The following is a 13,830-nucleotide window of genomic DNA, read 5'->3' as shown; positions in this document are numbered from 1 at the left end:
CATTCCACTTACTAAATACATAACGAAACCTTTACGAAATAAATAACGAAATATGCACAAACATTGATTTTAAAAGACCGACGATGAGGTTCTTTAAATTCAACTCTTTCAGGTTTTCATCCACTTCACTTCACTTTTGTTACTTTAAATGCAACAAAGAAATCAGTGTACAAATAATAAAGTATCAAATTCATATTAATATTTATCATTAACTCAATAATTAAAACCTAATTAATTTTATTAAAATACATTGTTCCTGTTATAATTGTTTATATAGCAATAATTAAATATTCCGTGGTGTTAAATTAATTTCTAACCAACTACACACGCTTTTGTAATAATTAATGAAACAATTTTAATGATTTGTTAAATATACATTTGTTTAGAATTTAGAAAATTCTGTTGAAATGTTACACAATTCATTAATATTATTTCAGTAATATTGAATAAATTGTTTAAATTAAATCATTTTGTGTTTCTATTAGATAATTATAAAAAAAAATCCCCCAAAATTAAAGGACTCTTAAATGTTAAAATATGAATAATTAAAAATTATTATTATTAACATAAATATCTTTTATTAATTACTTTTAATAATTCATGAACATTATTAAATTTTGTATTAATTTCGTCATTTTGAAGTCCATTATAAAAGTTAAATTACCTCTCTTTTAAATTTATAATTGGCCGATAGTGAAAGGTCAAATTGAGGTTTCAGACCTTGTCAAAATGATTAACAGCTTAAATATTACTTTTAAAATTAAATATTTTACACTTAAATATATAGAATTGATTATTTTGGATAAATTATTAAACAAATTATTAAATTTATTGATTAAAAGTGGAATTATTCATTTTTAAATAAAATTTTTTTAACATAAACACCCAGAATTAATTAATTTTAATAAATCATAAAAATAAACAATTACATTTAACTTAAATTTAATGATTTTAAAGTTCAGTTTAAAAATCTAATTACTCCCACTTTAAATTTATAATGATCTAATAGTGAAAGGTCAAATTTAGCTTTTAAACCTTATTAAAAATAATTAAAATTAGAATTATTCATTTTTGAATAATATGTTTTTAATATAAATAGAATTATTTATTTTTAATAACTTATAATAATAAATAATTAGTTTAGTTTAAATTTAAAGATTTTGAAATCCAATATAAAAATCTAATTACTCCCGCCTTAAATTTATAATTATCTAATAGTGAAAGATGAAATTTAGATTTTAAACCTTGTTAAAAATAATTAAAAGTACAATTATTCGTTTTTAAATAAAACATTAATTATTTTAAATAAATCATAAAAATTAATAATTAAATTTAGTTTAAATTAAAGGATTTTGAAGTTCAATATAAAAGTCTAATTACTTTAAATTTATAATTTTCTATAGTGAAATGTCAAATTTAGGTTTTAAACCCTGTTAAAAATTATTAAAAGTATAATTATTCATTTTTAAATAAAATATTTTTAATATAAATACCCTGAATTAATTATTTTGAATAAATCATAACAATAAATAATTAAATTTAGTATAAAAATTTAATCCTTATCTCAAATTTACAATTATTTAAATAATTAAAAATAATATTTATTATTCATTTTTATATAAAATACTTCTAATATAAATATCTAGAATTAATTATTATTAAGACCAATATAAAAAATTAGTGACCTGTACTATCAATTAATAATTGATTTATAGTGAAAGGTCATATTTAGGTTTTAAACCTTGATAAAATGATGAAAAGTATAGTAACACATTTTAAAATAAAATAATTTTAATAAAAATATCCAGAATTCATTATTTTGGATAAATAAATTTAAAGTCCATTATAAAAATCTAATTTGAACATTAAAACTGAAATATCTCAAAATTGGTTATGATAATCAAATCCAGTTCTTCTAAACTTCTCAAAGAATATCCAGTGGTGTAAAAAATAAGAAGAATCTACCCTACTGAGACATTATGGAAAAAGTTTATTATATTGAAATGTAGGTACTTATGTTAGGATAACACAGACCAGATTTAAATACAATTGGCCCCAGGGTTACAGAATTATGACAAAAAAAGTATATTTTAAATTTAAACTTGAGGGTCTGCCGTTTTTTGTGAGAAGATACTTGACAAAATAATCAAATTTGGGTATTTTCATTATTGGGCCTGTTCCAACTGGTCCCAACGATACATTTTGACGTTGTGGTGCTACCTGAAAATAAAATATATCGAATGTGCCGCTTTAATGCCCCGAGAAACCGGCCAAGAAACTGAAATTTTCCGGACGAGTTCTAATGAAGTTCGAACCGTTTACCATAAATTAAAAACTTTCGCAGTCGTCGTGACTCGTTAAGTTCTCCTTTTGTCCGAATCAAATATGCGCATTACATTTTCAATTAGGCATCGCACTTTTGCGGGTAAATCCCCGATTCGAACACAGAGGTGTATGTGTATGTGGCTGCAGAAAACGCTGTTGACTCGTTTCTCTGTCTCTCCCTCTACGGCCGTACGTCGGGAAACGAGTTTAAGCTCTATGATTGATGTGAAATGGTCGACGCGTTCTTTTCCCGTTTTTTTTTTTTTTTTACTTTTTTCTCCTGTTCATTCTCCTCCACTCCCATTTTCCTTTTCCCGTTTTCGGAGACTGTTTGCCGTCGGGGGCATTTCGACGAGAGGAGCTCCGAAACCGGTTACAGAAGTGGGTTTTATGTTTGATGATTAAATTAGCTCTATTTTATAAAAGGGCTGTTTCCTAGTTTCGATGGTTGCGGTACGAAAGTGGCAATTGCCAATTGGCAACTATGTTAATTTACCCGATTGTTATTGGCCACGTTCTTTCAAGTTTCATGTTTAATCAAGATTCATTCATTTATTTGTTTGTTTATTTAATAAAAATAAATTTTAATTTACTGTAAGATAATTAGTTACAATTTAATTTAAATTGATTGATTCATAATAAAGTATATTAAAATTTAATTTTAAAATAATATTTATAATTTTAAATAAATTATATCCTAGAATTCAACAGTCCTTTAATTAGTTCAATAATTATTAATTAAAAATATTCGAAAATTTAATTTAATAACGAATTTTAATGTACAATTTACATAATTAATTTAAAATAATTAAATTTAAAATTTTAAATTATAAAAGTATGGAACATGTATGGAAGAGTTATTACAATTATTATTGTCAACTGACTTAGATACTCTTAGTTATAGAAATCTCAAGTACAGACTTTAAAAGGAATCTATGAGAAAAAAAATTGTATAGGAACTAGTAAGACATAAATTTTAGATGTAGAGGATTCAAATATTGATTAAATGAACTCTGAAGTGTAATTACAAGTCATTCCCAATTGTTTTAGGCAGTCTTAGTTGTGGAAATCCGAAGTAAAGAAAAACTTTATACGACAGAAAAATGTGTAGAGAAACCAGTAAGACATAAATTTCAAATGTAGAAGATTCAAAGATTGATTAAATGGACCCTGAAGAGTAATTACAAATCATTCTCAATTGCTTTAGACAGTCTTAATTGTAGAAATCCTAAGTAAAGAAAAACTTTATAAGGAATTTACGACAGAAAAATGTGTAGAGGAACCAGTAAGACATAAATTTTAAATATAGAGGATTCAAAGACTGATTAAATGGATCGTGAAGAGTAATTACAAAACATTCTCAATTGCTTTAGACAGTCTTAGTTGTAGAAATCCTAAATAAAGAAAAACTTTATAAGGAATCTACGTCAGAAAAATTTGTAGAGGAACCAGTAAGACATAAATTTTAAATGTAGAGGATTCAAAGATTGATTAAATGGATCCTGAAGTGTAATTACAAAACATTCTCAATAGCTTTAGACAGTCTTAGTTGTAGAAATCACGAGTAAAGAAAAATTTTATAAGGAATCTACGACAGAAAAATGTGTAGAGGAACCATTAAGACATAAATTTTAAATGTAGAGGATTCAAAGATTGATTAAATGGATCCTGAAGAGTAATTACAAAACATTTTCAATTGATTTAGATAGTCTTAGTTGTAGAAATCCTAAGTAAAGAAAAACTTTATAAGGAATCTACGACAGAAAAATGTGTAGAGGAACCATTAAGACAAATTTTAAATGTAGAGGATTCAAAGACTGATTAAATGGGTCCTGAGGAGTAACTACAAAACATTCTCAATTGCTTTAGACAGTCTTAGTTGTAGAAATCCTAAGTAAAGAAAATCTTTATAAGGAATCTACGACAGAAAAATGTGTAGAGGAACCAGTAAGACATAAATTTTAAATGTAGAGGATTCAAATATTGATTAAATTAAACATGAAGAGTAATTAAAATTCTCAACGGACTTAGTTGTAGAAATCCGAAAATTTTATTACCCCAAACTGGACAGAAAAAATCAAATAATAAAGGATAAACTCTTAGTAAGGAATGGTGAGAATTTCTGACTAACTGTCACCTTTTGTCACGGCAATACATTTCTAAAAAAGACCCAATAATTAATGTATTGTGATGAATAAATTGGACCCGGCACCGAATCACAATAACCCGATATCGATCAGCACAAATAAATCGCCCCCTTTTAACACTGACATCTGTTCATTCATTATTCCCGTCCCCTCAAATTTTAAAACGACGCAATTTTATGCACTTTTCCTCGAAAAAAAAAAAATGCAAATCTTCCAGCACCTCCAACGTTTTTGTCATGTAAAATTGGAGGGTGATTAATCGGCGTGATTCACTTTGAGTCGAGATGAACTCGTCGCGTCGATGTTCGAGACGGGGACGACGTTTCCGTTTCTGGCACGCCACGCAATTGTAGGTAAATAGTTTGCAGCCGTCGCCCGGTTCACTCACCTTTTTCTAGAACTGATAACGTCGTTTTCCCGTGAGTCGTTAGTCTGGTATTTTTATCGAAAACAATCTTTCGAATTCAGCACATACACAGAGACCAGTTCAGTTTGGTAATTCCATCATACACGTGGAAGGAAACGTTGTTTCTGTGGAGGCGGTTCTCGATTCGTGCCCGTTTGTGCGGAAGGTGTTGCAAACTTGACACCGGAATGTTGAATCAATTGAACATAATGGGATTGAGAACGCCATAATCATCTGTTTCTAAATGCGTTCGGGAAGCGCCGACGTTTGCCAAAATTTACTCGGCGACGTTTTATTTTTGTACCGCGTTGTTTGTTTGGCTTATTAATGTGGATGGATTAATTACTGTTGAATGGAATTGTGTAAATAAATAATAAATCTATTAATTATTTGTTGGGACTACGTTCTAAAAATAACTTGTTTCACTTTCTATTTGTCTGGCTGTCTTTTCAGTTTGATCATATATTAGTTTCTGTTTACAGCTGGAATATTCCTTCTACATTTACAATTTATGACTTACTGGTTCTTCTACACATTTTTCTGTTGTAGATTCTTTTTAAAATCTTTCTACAACTGAAATTGTCTAAAGCAATTGAGAATGATTTGTAATTACTCTTCAGTGTCCATTTAATCAATCTTTGAATTCTCTACATTTAAAATTTATGTCTTACTGGCTCCTTTACATAAATTTTCTGTCGTAAATACCTTATAAAATTTTTCTTTACTTGGGATTTCTACAACTAAGACTGTCTAAAGCAATTGAGAATGATTTGTAATTACTCTTCAGGGTCCATTTAAATAATTTTTGAATTTTCTACATTTAAAATTCATATCTTATTAGGTCCTTTACACATTTTTCTGACGTAGATTCTTTATAAAATTTTTTCTTACTTAGGATTTCTACAACTAAGACTGTCTAAAGCAATTGAGAATGATTTGTAATTACCCTTCATGTTACATTTAATCAATTTTTGAGTCTTCTACATTAAGAATTTGTCTTACAATTCTTTTGGACAGGTTTCTGTCATAAATTTCTTTTAAAGTCCTTCTGAATTTAAGATTCTTATGACTAAGGTAGTTGAGAATAATTATACTTCATGTCTATTTATTCAATCTTTTAAAATTTATGTTTTGCTAATATCCCTACTTATTTTTTTGTCACAGATTCTTTTTAAAATCTCTCTTTACTTGAGATTCCTACAACTAAGGTTATAGTAATTACTCTTCACGTTCCATTTAATCAATTTTTGAATCATTTACATTCAAAATTTATGTCTTACTAGTTCCTTTACACATTTTTTTGGTGTAAATTCCATTTAAAATTTTTCTTTACTTAGGATTTCTTCAACTAGCACTGCCTGAGGCAGTTGATAATGAATTCTAATTACTCTCCATATTTCACTTAATCAATGTTTTGAATCTTCTTCATTTAAAATTTATATTTCTTTATTTTAGATCATCCGTCTTTACTTGAAATTCTCTGAACTAAGTATGTCTATATCAATTTAGAATGGAACTGCAATTACTCTTCATACACCTTTTAAATCATCCTTATACTTTACTTTTAATACTCGAACCTTCCCAGTTCCCTCATACATTTTTCTGATCTAAATTCCTTTCAACATCTTTCATTACTTAAAATTGCCACAACTAAGACCTCCTCTATCAATTGAGAGTGATATATGGCCTGCGGCGTCCAATGTAAGAGCATCGATGGAAAACAAGTGCACTAGTTTAGATTTCTCGCCGGTTTCGGTTCCTTATTTGGGGGCTCAAAAAATCAATACGTGCCCCAACTTCATTCCGAATTCAATATAAAGGCGACGTCCTCCTTTCGCCGGGGCGGCTCGTTTCATTTGCATTTTTTATAAATATTTTGTTTTGTTAGGTTAGGGTCGAGTTTTTCCGCCTTATCGATTACGCCGTTTATTCGACGCAATAAAGGAAACCGGGGTGCTTTTCGGCGGGGCTGGGGGTGGAAGTGTTGCGATGTTGATAACGGGTTATAATTGATTGGCGAGTGTCAGGAGGTTGTCTAGTCGAAAAATCGTATAATTGATAAGGGGAGGAAAACTGTGAAACTATTTCTACGAACGAGTTCACTCACCTTTGAGTGCACAGATAAGGATGATTCGTATGCGGGCACTACTTGTCGATTATTGTTATCCAAACACTCTCTAAACAACCCTCTATTTAATGCATTAATATTTATCGTTCCCCCCCATCGATTCCGCATCAAATTTAATCTAATGTAAACACCCTCATCAAGGCGACACCCATTGAAAAAAAAGGGACGGGTCAGTTTTTTCGCAAAAGGGGGGGTTTAAAATTAAACCGGCACATTTGCATCCAGATTCCAAGATCCACAGACATTAATCACGTCGAGTAATCTCCGTACATCTGTTGCCGGCATGCGAAGAATCCGCGTATAAATATACGCACGCCACAAAACTGCATCCTGTGCAGTATGCCGCAAGGTAATGTACGGATTGCACGACGTTTCGTTTTTTTCTCTCCGCCACTCTCAATAAGAATAAAAGAGCTTTTGTGCCCCCTCGTCGGGGCGTTATTGTACGCCGGCATGAAAATCCCACATCTAATTAGTCGACGACCGAAAACACACCGTCAAAATCAATCCAGCATCCCAGGCATTATAATAAAATATTAATTTTATATCGCCACAACACGTTGATTAATTACGATCCATATTTCATGTAGTCGATTTCGTCACGTGATGAATATTTTAGGGCACGTCTGCTCCGCATTCGGGCACCCGCTCCCCCTCTCTCAGGTCCCCCCCCCCTGGATTCGGACCCGTATCGATTATCCGCTTATTTATTAAATTATCGGGCGACGCACACTCACACCAAACAGCCAAAATTTCATGTTCATGTCCTAACATGTAAAGGTGACTGTGGGGGCTTCCCCTAAGTCTTGTTGGGAATGATGGGGAACAAGAGAAGGTAAAGCGTAGAGGCAAATAAGGCAAATGAGGAAAGTACAAGTCGAAACTTGCGTGGCAACTAGGCAAGAGGTTGAGGAACGGAGTCTTCAGTTGACCCTTGCCCTTGCTGTACATACATGAGGAACATCAAAAACACAGTCGAATAGAGAATATTAAGCGCCCATAACACTGACAAAGAAAAATTATAGACACAAAGAACGAGCGTCCAAAGTCTAAAAATAGAACTGATACATAAAATACTTGAAATACTAATGGAACCTTTATTATGTTATTAATTCAGTATTCAAAGCAGTCGGTTGAACAAACCGCTCGCCTCACATGTTACATATTCAAACAAACCATTAGCCGTGCATTCATTATAAAACGAAGCACAAAAAAGTCTTCACCTTGAAAACCGTTTCGTGTAACACCTGCCCAGCCGCTGTGGGAGCGGCCCCGTGAATTCATTCACTAACAGATTTATCTCGACAATCTGCGAGGGAAAATTGGAGATCACAATAACCCAAATTGGCGGATGACAAAACCGCCTCGGGACGCGAAAGGAGCGTGCTACTGGCTTGTAATCCCCTGGAACGCGGTGTGCCTCAAGGCCCATCACACGTGGCCCTTTTCCGAGGGTGGTTTATTAATTTTGGGGGCTTCCCCGCCAATCCTTGTGGGCCTGTTTGGTTCTGACAGTCTTTTGTGCTTTAAATGTCGCAAAGTAACTAAAAAAAAAATTGAAAAATTAACAATATTATACATTAAGTAATAATTGGAAACAATGTTGAGGCTTCCTGTTCATGTATTTGGTTCAAATAATTATTTATATAAAATAATATTGGTAACTAAAAAAGATATTGACAGAAAAAATCGTGTAATAAAATGAATATTATTTATATTATTATTATTATATTAGAACAAATTTGGGGTACTCTGTCCGTGTTTGTGGGTGTATTTAATTTAGATAGTCGTTTGTACTTTAAATATTTAAAACTAAAAAAGAAGTTGTTAGAAAAAATTATGACACAAAATGAATATTATCCATATTAATGCTTAAGAACAAATTTGGGGTATCCTGTCCATGTTTGTGGGTGTATTTGGTTCAAATAGTCGTTTGTGCATAAAATATCGAAAACTAAAAAAGAAATTGATAGAAAAAATTAGGAGACAAAATGAATATTATCCATATTAATGCTTAAGAACAAATTTGGGGTACCTTGTCCATGTTTGTGGGTGTATTTGGTTCAGATATTCGTTTGTACATTAAATATTGAAAACTAAAAAAGAAATTGATAAAAAAAATTATGAGACAAAATGAATATTATCCATATTAATGCTTAAGAACAAATTTGGGGTACCTTGTCCATGTTTGTGGGTGTATTTGGTTCAGATAGTCGTTTGTACATTAAATATTGAAAACTAAAAAAGAAATTAATAGAAATAATTATGAGACAAAATGAATATTATCCATATTAATGCTTAAGAACAAATTTGGGGTACCCTGTCCATGTTTGTGGGTGTATTTGGTTCAGATAGTTGTTTGTACATTAAATATTGAAAACTTGAAAAGAAATTGATAAAAAAAATTATGAGACAAAATGAATATTATCCATATTAATGCTTAAGAACAAATTTGGAGTACCTTGTCCATGTTTGTGGGTGTATTTGGTTCAGATAGTCGTTTGTACATTAAATATTGAAAACTAAAAAAGAAATTAATAGAAATAATTATGAGACAAAATGAATATTATCCATATTAATGCTTAAGAACAAATTTGGGGTACCCTGTCCATGTTTGTGGGTGTATTTGGTTCAGATAGTTGTTTGTACATTAAATATTGAAAACTTGAAAAGAAATTGATAAAAAAAATTATGAGACAAAATGAATATTATCCATATTAATGCTTAAGAACAAATTTGGGGTACCTTGTCCATGTTTGTGGGTGTATTTGGTTCAGATAGTCGTTTGTACATTAAATATTGAAAACTAAAAAAGAAATTAATAGAAATAATTATGAGACAAAATGAATATTATCCATATTAATGCTTAAGAACAAATTTGGGGTACCCTGTCCATGTTTGTGGGTGTATTTGGTTCAGATAGTTGTTTGTACATTAAATATTGAAAACTTGAAAAGAAATTGATAAAAAAAATTATGAGACAAAATGAATATTATCCATATTAATGCTTAAGAACAAATTTGGGGTACCTTGTCCATGTTTGTGGGTGTATTTGGTTCAAATAGTCGTTTGTACATTAAATATTGAAAACTAAAAAAGAAATTAATAGAAATAATTATGAGACAAAATGAATATTATCCATATTAATGCTTAAGAACAAATTTGGGGTACCCTGTCCATGTTTGTGGGTGTATTTGGTTCAGATAGTCGTTTGTACATTAAATATTGAAAACTAAAAAAGAACTTGATAGAAAAAATTATGAGACAAAATGAATATTATTCATATTAATGCTTAAGAACAAATTTGAGGTACCCCGTCCATGTTTGTGGGTGTATTTGGTTCAAATAGTTGTTTGTACTTTAAATACAAAAAACTTGAAAAGGAATTGATAAAAAAAAATTATAAGACAAAATGAATACATATGTATACATATGTATATTATACATATTAATGTATATTATACATATTAATGTATATTATACATATTAATGTTTAAAAACAAATTTGGGGTACCCTGTCCATGTTTGTGGGTGTATTTAGTTCAGATAGTCGTTTGTACATTAAATATTGAAAATTAAAAAAGAAGTTGATAGAAAAAATTATGAGACAAACGAATATTATCCACATTGATGTTTAAGAACAAATTTGGGGTACTCTGTCCATGTTTGTAGGTGTATTTGGTTCAGACAGTCTTTTGTACATTAAATATTGAAAACTAAAAAAGAAAGAAGAAGAAAAAAATCTAATACAAAATAAAAATTATCCATATTAATGTTTAAGAACAATTTTATGGTACCTTGTCTATGTTTGTTAAAATATTCTGTTCAATGGTCGAAAACTAATAAAATACGAAAAAAAAATAATAATAAATAAATAAATAAATTAATATTATGCATATTAATACGTGTACGATTATTGTCGATTGTGCAAACACAAAAGAGGGGATTGGGATTGTTGTGCCCGTCAATTGACAGTATTAATTTCCATCGGAATTCGCGTCGCGAAACAGCGAATAAATATTTGCAGTGATCAATACGTCGAGCACGTTGTTGTTTCGCCCCCGCCGCTTCACTTCTGTCTAATGGGGCCCGTGTTGCTTGTTTTTTTCCGTTTTTTCCATTTTCGCATTTGGCCTACGTAATTTTTCGCAGTCCACGAGACACGGACGACCGGCCGACATAATTCAAATAAATTGTTTTTGTAAACGTCGACGGCCCTTTGTTTGATTGATCGCGCAAAGAAATATTGTAATGTTTAATTGAAACTGGGAGGCCGAGCCCCCGTTGTCAATATCTTTCCAGTTGACAGCGATGATTGCGTTTCGTATTCCGATTTATTGGACTTTTGTCGACTGTGAATGCCGATACGGGCGGCGGGACCCTCGTTGTTTTTTTTTCCAGCTCGTATTATTTATTTATTTGCGTATTAATTTTTGAGTCCCGTCCGTCCACGGACGCGTCAACTCCGGAGTCCGGACCGAGTCGCGGAGTTTAATTAAACATCGGAAACATGATAAACACCGTTCCATTTCGAATTAAAGTAATTAGAAAAACGACTTCCAACAGACCCTCGGGCCCTTGTGCCATTAAACTTTTAATACAACCCCGACCGCACGACCAACGACAGAAACAAAAAAATTATCGTAAAATTCAGTTTCGCAAGGTCTCGATGAAAATAAATAAACAAGACGCGAAAAGCCGTCGACGATACACAATGGAAAGAGTGGCACTTTTATTGGACGCCACTCGAACATCGGAATTGAGACACACTACGCCAAAACAAACGCAATAAAAGTGCACGAGTGTCTTGTGATGCAAGTCCACCCACTTTTCTCCTCGTTTTTCTGTCCTTCCGTCCCCGTTCGGGGAGATCAAACATTCGTTGTTTTAAAAGTGATCTTTATATCTATAATTAAAGTGCTGCGCCTCTTTTGTGCCGTCGGATACGATTTTAAAGATGCATTAGATATTATTGTCTCACAAAACATGGTTACAATAACATCGATTCTGCTCCATATGAAATTTCGATGGAATCCCGCACATGTTGTTTCGGCGGAAACAATTCCGGAACGTGTACGCAATTTTCGTCGCAAATCAACTATGAAATGCGGAATAATCGCGGGGTGGTTGCGATGGATTTATGCTAAGTTGTTTTTTTGGGGTGTTCCCAGACAAACATATTCTGTCCGGTTTGGTGTTTGTTTGAGTCGGTAACGACAGCAAACAGGTGATTGAGGGGTGGAAAAAATAGTAACATGTGGTAGATAAAATGTGTCATTAAGGCTTAATATCTTCAAGATGGAGGTAATAAAATTTTATTATTCGGTAGCTGAAAAATGTAAATTGCGTTAAGAGGTTCTTATCTAATCTGTTTCCACTAAAAGTTTTTCAACAAATAAACAACCAGACAAAAACTGAATTATGAATATTCTGAGTGATAAATAAATTAATAGCTTCAAGATGCCAATAATAAAATTTTCTTACTTGATTTGTTGCCACCACAAATTAAGAAGAACAAAGCTTTATTGAAGGTTCAATATTCTGAGTTGATAGAAATCATTTAATTAGTTGCAACCAAAAACTTCCCCGTAAACTAAGAAGGATAAAATTATTGAAAATTCTGAGTTGATCGTTAAAATATGTCATTAGTAATTAATATTTTCAAATGTAGATAACATAATTTCCTTCTTCGACATCTTAAAAATGAAGATTAATTTAAAATACTCTCAATTAATTAGTTTCCATAAACTAAGAAGAACAAAGCCTTTTTGAAGTTGAATATTCTGAGTTGGTCGTTAAAATATGTTATGTAATAATTTCCTGATTCGACAGCTTAAAAATATAAAATATTGTAAAAGGCTCTAATTTAATTAAGTGTCATCAAAATCTTGTATATAAACTAAGAAGAATAAAGCTTTTTTGAAGGAAAAAAATGAAGTATGAATAATCTGAGTTGATCATTAAAGTGTGCCATAAGAAATTAAAAGCTTCAAGGTATAAGTAACAAAATCGTATCACTCAATAACCCAAAAAAAGTAGAATGCATTAAAAGCATCTCCTCTAATTATTTACGTCTAAAAGCTCCTCGACCGACAAACAACAATAAGACTTTTTACAAGGCAAAAATTGGAGTGTGCATAGACGGAGTTTGTGCTAAAAGCTTGTCGATAAACTAATAACAATATGGGGAATGGTATCAGTGCCGTTAATTAACCGAACCATCCCCCGCTCACACACAAGGGAGGTCTGGCAAAATGTGGGAAACTCGTAACGAATTTACTCCAGTCGAGTCGAGTTTTGATGTGGCCCGGGGCCGGGGCATTCGAGGGGGGTGGTTTCGTGCACAATGCACGTGTCCATACGTTCCGTCGATAAATCGCTTTTTCGATCTTTGATCCGTTGATTTCAATACGTCGTTGCGACTGTATCGTTTTCTGGGAACCGAGGGGTGGCTTAGGGGCGGGGGGAGGTCGAGTGTATGATTCTTGAAGTTGGCGGTAAATCAACAGTTTTCCGGCGGGCGGGCAAAAACGGACAAAACAACGCGAGAAACCGAAGGAAAACAAACAGGGCAACAACAACCGTTTTTCCGCTTTACGGTTCGATGTATTGACATTTGTTTTCAGCCGGAACGATATACGAGTGCACCGCCGAAAATTATCATCACCTGGAAAATATTACGGGAGTCAATTTTCTTCTTGTCGTGGAAAAAGAAAACGGTCACACGGATTTTTTTTAGTTCTTTCAGACGTGGATTCATAAATCTTGAGGCCTGAAAACCGTCAACACGTGTTTAACGTGATTTATTCGACGTCGTTAATTTA

General features: G+C 31.9%; 1 protein-coding gene across 1 annotated transcript in view; it reads left to right on the top strand.

Annotated features, from left to right (window-relative positions):
- The window catches only part of LOC109600906 (uncharacterized), a 119,442-nt gene that overhangs the window by 590 nt on the left and 105,022 nt on the right, over positions 1-13,830 (top strand). The gene's annotated exons all lie outside the window — the stretch shown is intronic.

This window comes from Aethina tumida, chromosome 6, assembly GCF_024364675.1.
Source record: "Aethina tumida isolate Nest 87 chromosome 6, icAetTumi1.1, whole genome shotgun sequence".
NCBI classification, from domain to species: domain Eukaryota; kingdom Metazoa; phylum Arthropoda; class Insecta; order Coleoptera; family Nitidulidae; genus Aethina; species Aethina tumida.
This window is presented reverse-complemented; position numbering and strand designations above follow the sequence as displayed.